Genomic DNA, 6,510 nt, shown 5'->3' on the forward strand with positions numbered 1-6,510 from the left:
GCCTAATTTCAATAAGGCTTTTTGGGAAGATGCAAGATTGCTATATTCAATTAGGTAATACAGCAGCTTGCTATATTCAAATTGGGCCTTAACAATAAAGAATTATGCTTCTTCTGAGGCCTCGCAGACATACTTAAACAGAGCTGAAAGCTCCAAGCATGAAACAGCATTTATATTTTCTAGATCATTTCCAAATGGAAACTTCATTAAATTTCTAAAGTGACAGTTAATTATCAAATAAAAATTTGATTATCAAATTAAAAAATAAAAATTATTTCCCCAATAAACAATCCTCTCCCATCAAAATGAAATTTTATTTTTTTTTAAAGTTTAATCCTAAAAAGGAAAGAAAACAACTAGAATTCAGAACAAGGACAGTGATTTTCTATACAGATCTAATCTGACAAACATTAATAAACACTACCTAATCCCCCGCCCCCTGCCACAGACACACTCAAAGACAATCTCTTCCTATTAATCACAATGCTCATGTTAAGTTACAAGTTTGGATGTATCATTTTCTCACCAGAATCTGAAGAATAGTCACTAAGGGGGGGAAATTTTAAAGATGTTCTCAGTAGCCCCTTCCTGATACATCTTGTTTGCTTACACTTCAATGTATGAGTAGTGTCATAAAATATTAACACAGAAAGTACTGCATGCATTCCTTTTACATAGTGCTGCTTCAAAATCACATATAATTTTCCATTTGATAGGCCCAAGGTCACAACCTAGGATGCATGATCCAAGTAGGGTCTTTCTTCTGGTTCCCCTCTCCCTCCTTGTGTCTCTGGTGAACAGAGAAGACGGCAATGAATGGGAGACAACAGGTGGGAGGGAGCAAGATCACAGAGAAATGGTCAGTTCATAAGCAACATAAGCTCACTTTATTTAGTTCTAAGAGACACTATATTTAATTTTTCCTTTCAAGCTATCTCCAAAGTTCATTTCAATACATACAAAAATGCTGTGGGAGACTTCCACTTCCAATATGACACAGTAACTGATACCAGACTTTTCTTTCTCTCATAAACAGCTATTAAACTGGACAAAATAATGCAACTATTTTTAGCTACTGGATAAATGAGCAATACTGTGAGTCTAAATTTGCTTGGTTCTCTGCCTTGGGACAATTTTCTAACTGTAGTATAGTGAGCTGGAGTCCAAGCAGAGCAGGGCTAGTGGCAGAGACAGGACATTGGGCAGGATGGAAATGCACAGAGTGAGGACCACAGAAGTTTGCACAGGGGTTCCCTGAGAGTCCTTAACCAATGCTGAGTGTAACTACATAAGGCTTCCAAAGAGTGGCTGTAATGAGGTTGATATGGAATAGAAATACTAGAGGTCAAGAAGCATAGGGAAATATTGCCAGTTTAAACCAACCTGAATAAAGAGAACTCATTAACATTCTGCACATCAATTTTAAATGCCAGAAAGGCTTCACTTTAAGGGAAAAAGAACATCATAGAATAAGACAAACTCTAGACCCACACCTAAACCCAAGCCCTAAAGCCCTAATAAAACCCATAGGGAAAAAACAATCTGGGGGAAGAGTTATGCTAAGTTAGAGAGGCCTGAGGAAAAAACTGGAGCTTTCCACAGAACTTCCCTAGCAAATCTATATAAAGTGATCAGCCAGTAACTAAACTGCCTACTAAAACAAACAACACTACAAAAAATAAAAATAAAAAAAAAATTTAGCATCTCTACAATGTATCAACCCTGTCCAATACATAATAAAAACATTACTAGGCATTCAAAAAAAAAAACAAAAAATGTGACCCATAAGAAAAAATAAGTCATTAGAGACTGACTTTAAGTTGGCCCAAATACTGCATTTAGTAAGAACTGCGGTTTGAAAAATGTCTTAAATAAGGGAAAATGTTCTTAAACAACAATAACAATAACAAAGGAGAATATATGAATAGATGAGAATCTCAGCAGGGAAACTAAAACTGCAAAAAAGAATCAATGGGGGAAAAAAGGAAATTCTAGGACTGGAAGTTTCAAAAATTAAAATGAAAAACTCACTGAATGGACTTAATAGTAGATTGGAGATTGCAGAAGAAAGAATTTATGAACTTGATAGATTACTAGGAATTACCTATTTGATAAAGGAAAAAAAGACTGAAGAAAAATGAACACAGCAACAGAAATTTGTGGTGCAATATCAGAGAGTCTAACACATATGTAATGGAGCCCCAGAAGACTCTGAAAATAAAGCAGAAAAAATATTTGAAGACATAATTGTTAAAATTTTATTAAGTTTGGTAAAAACACTATTTGCCAGATCAGAAAAGCTCATCATATTCCAAAGACAATAAATACAAAGAAAATCATATCTAGCTACATCATGGTCAAAATGCTGAAACCCAGAGATAAAATCTTCAAAGAAGCCTAAAAACAATATGTTATATACAAGAGAAAACTAATACATAGAATACTAACTTTTCACCATAACACTGGGGGCCAGAAGATGTGAAAATGTTTTTAAGGGGCTGAAAGAAAAAAAAGCGACCAATTCAGAATTCTATATCCAGTGAAAATATCCCTCAAAAATAAGATCTTTCAATAAATAAAAGCTGATAGAATTAATCTCAAGCAGATGTGAACTACACAATAAAATAAAGCTTGGAGGGAAATGATACCAGACAGAAACTCATATCTGCAGGAAGAAATGATGAGTAAGTTTTTAAAAACAAAAATTTATAACCTTTATTCTTCTTAAAATTTCCTTAAAGATTATATATTAAAACTATCTGCTTAAAGCAAGAATATGTGGGCAGTTTTTAATATGACAACAAGAGCACAAAGAAGAGAGGAGGTGAATAAGAGAAATTGTATTAAATTATATTTCTGAATTGAGAAGGGAAAATGCTAAGTGTCCAGTGTAAAGTAGGAAGTATAAAGTAAGAAGAGAGAATGGTCAGGTGTAAAATGCTAAATGGCATAATTTTGACAATGAACACACTTAAAGTTAAGGATGCATATTATTAGCCCTAGAATAATCAATTAAAAAGTAATTTAAAAGATGTATAGCCAAAAAGCCAATGAAGAAAGTAAAACAAAATATTAAAAAATACCCAATTAACCCAAAAGGGGGCATTAAAAACGAAACAAAAACAAAAGGGACAAATAAAAACAATGGCAAAATCATGGTAGATTTAAATACAACCACATAAATAATTTCATTAACTGTAACTGAATTACACATTCCAACTAAAGGACAGAGACTGTCACATTGGATTTTAAAAAGACAAGACTCCACTACACAGTCTATAAGAGATACTTTTTAAATTTAAGGACGCTAATAGGTTAACAAAGCAGAATAAAATTTTATAATGATAAAAGGAGAAATTCATCAAGCTTAAATATGTATGAACCTAATAAGAAAGCTTCAAAATTCAAAACAGAAAATGGTAAAATCAAGAAACAGAAATATCCACAACCAAAATTGGAGATTCTGTTGTCTCTCTCTTCATAATTGACAGAACAGGTAGAAAGCAAACAAGTAGGGCCACAGACTATATAAACAATACTATCAACTAATTTGGCCTAAAAGACATTTGTAGAATATTACACCAAGCAGCTGCCGAATACATATGTAACATTTACCAAAGTGGACCATACTCTGAGCCATAAAATAAATCTCAATAAGCTTTAAAAGACTGAGTGTTTTTGAGACTATGTTCTCTGACTACAGTAGAAATAATGTGAAAATCCCCAAATAAAAAATTATCTAGACAATCTCTAGTTATTTGGAAAACATAAAATCTAAATAATTCATAAATCAATGAACAAAGAATTTAGAAAATATTTAAAATAAATAACATTTTTAATGAGAGAAAGTGACTGCTTTACGTGCCTATATTAGAGGTTTAAAATCAATGATATTAGTTTTTGCCCTAAGAAACTAAAAAGAATAGAACAGCAAACCTAAGAAGAAAAATTAATGAAGAAGAAAGCAGAAACCAATAAAGTAGAAAACAGAAACAAAAGAAAACTAATAAAGCAAAAAATGCTGGAGGGCAGGAAAATAGTATTAATGGTTCTTAATCATATTCTCCTGGAAAGTGGTCTTAAAATCAACATTATATCAGGTCCTGTGGATCCCCAAGACCCATTTTTCACTTCTCAGAAGTCTGGTTAGGTTCATGTAACAGACAAATCAGAATTGGGTCCTGGAGTACAGACAGAGATCCCCTTTCAGAATCCCCACCATCTTATATCTGTCCCTCCTCCAAGAGTATCTGGTAAACAAAATGATTAGGCAGTGATAATGCTAGCTATACCCAAATTTAGAAAAATCCATATGTTCTCCCCCTCCTCTTTAAAATAAAAAGCTAGATGTACTTTTTTGTAAATCCAAGTATTTAAAAGGAATTGAAGAGCTATTTTTTTTAATTTTTAAAAAATGTTTATTTATTTTGAGAGAGACAGATAAAGCGCAAGCAGGGGAGGGGCAGAGAGAGAGAGGGAGACACAGAATCCCAAGCAGGTGCCAGGCTCTGAACTGTCAGCACAGAGCCTGATGTGGGGCTCAAACCCACCAACCATGAGATCATGATCTGAGCCCAAGTCAGACACTCAACCAACTGAGCCACTCAGGAGCCCCTGGAGAGCTATTATTTAAAGAAAACCCCTTATAATCTCTTCAAAGTAAAAAGTATTCTTCTGCAGAAAAACAAAAAACAAAACTGTGTTTAACTCATCTATTTGTGTATTTAGATTTTGGTAAATTTTTTCTTAAAACGAGAAATCAGTCCTCTTCTAAACTGTTGAAGAGAAACTATACATTTAAAGGCAGACTTAAGATCACATGTGTAGACAAATTAATGTAAAAGGATAAACTCTTACTTTATGCAGCTCCTACACAAACAATATTCAAATGCAAATTCAAATTCAAATTCAAGGGCAGGAAAAGGCTGCAAAGCTTCCACCTTTTTTGACACCACATTCACTAGTTTCCAAAAGTGAACTCGCAACACAAAGTCTACAAGAAAAATCTCTTTTCAAGTGTCCATTTGAAATTTAACTGAAACTAACTCAATAAGAAAAAAGAAAAAGAAAAAAAACGAGGAAGGGTGTCTCATTTTTAACCATTTGCTTTCAAGTGCTTATTTTATTTAGAGTAAATCACGACTCTGAGGTTCATTCTGCAGAAATACAACCATCCTGCCATAGTTGAGGTTACAGTTTCATGAAACCAATCTCCATAGCCAGGACCTTTGTTCTGAATCTCGGGGACTCAATTGCCAAACCTATATTTAAACTAACTAAATCATTCCTCAGCTCTCAGCCACGCTTCAACAAATCCCTAAGCACATACAACCACGCACAGGGCCTGCTGTGTCTCTGACCAGTACATGAGACCATACACGTGGAACACGCGTGGCTGTTGTGGCCGTTTCAGGTTTCTACTCTTAGCCCACCCTCTTCACTTGCCTCAGCTCATGGGTCTCTCTTTTCCTACTCCTTATTACCCTACTTCAGTGTAATCTTTTTAAATTCCTAGTTCCTTTCACTTTTTAAAAATCAATTCAACTATTACTAGAACAAATGTCCTCCTGTGACCCAATCCCCTACTCTCCCTAAAATAGTGCACCATAAAAATGACAATGCCTAGCTGTTCTCGTATGATGAAAAGGTTAGAAGGACTGCAATAAAGAAATGCTTAAAATGAACCCTTAAAAAAAAAATAACCCAGCGAGACTTTCACAGATAATACTTTTTTCCCTTATGGTAACTCCTGAGACAATCTAGGAAAAGCAATTTGATTTATAGTAAACTTGACATTATCTAGTCATCATTCTAAAGTAATCCTGCCAACTGGACTGTTTATCCAGGACAGGCTTTCTTCTTTGGTAGCCACTGTCCACAGAGTTGTGTTTATAATTAGACTGTGCAGTGTTAATTATGCTGGCCACCCTGCCAATGTTCTACAGAGACTACAGGGAGAGATCAAAACAATCATTCCCAAATCATGAGTCACCTCACTCTTTCCATACTACAAACCCCTGGCAGCCTCTCAAACCTGGAAAATGGAAGTTGTGCACACTTCACGCTTATACAGCTTTTCACATTAAGGATGAAATACTAAGTTCCAAAACCTGCTTCAGACATTTTTCTAGAATAATGGGTACATTTTAATCTGGTAACTTCTTCCTTATTACAGAATTATAGGTTGAAGGTGAGAAGGCTTAGAAAGATTTCAAGGCCTATTTTACCCTACAGAGAAGGGAATTTCTGCAGAAGTAAACTATAATTATAGCTTTTACTTCACATTTAAACAGCTCCTCCAAAGGAGGGGCTCTTATCTCATTCATCTTTATATCCCTGGTGCCCTTCAGGAAAAAAGCCTGTAATAAATATTGAAACGAAAGTACTAACACTCAACACATTAAAATTAAGTATTAATTAATGAAAATTACCTCCATGGCCACCCATAAATTCACCAAAGGCGGAACCCAGGTTTACTGAAGCTTCGAATAAGATAGAGTTAATATGTTA

The 6,510-nt window shown here is 34.5% G+C and overlaps 1 non-coding gene across 1 annotated transcript; it reads right to left on the bottom strand.

The window, feature by feature from the left end:
- Positions 1-4,848: 4,848 nt before the first annotated feature.
- Positions 4,849-4,995, bottom strand: LOC144232387 (small nucleolar RNA SNORA13). The gene has a single exon (XR_013335379.1). It is a non-coding gene; the product is annotated as a small nucleolar RNA SNORA13 (small nucleolar RNA).
- Positions 4,996-6,510: the final 1,515 nt, after the last annotated feature.

This window comes from Crocuta crocuta, unplaced genomic scaffold (assembly GCF_008692635.1).
Source record: "Crocuta crocuta isolate KB4526 unplaced genomic scaffold, BGI_CrCroc_1.0 scaffold645, whole genome shotgun sequence".
Lineage (NCBI taxonomy): Eukaryota > Metazoa > Chordata > Mammalia > Carnivora > Hyaenidae > Crocuta > Crocuta crocuta.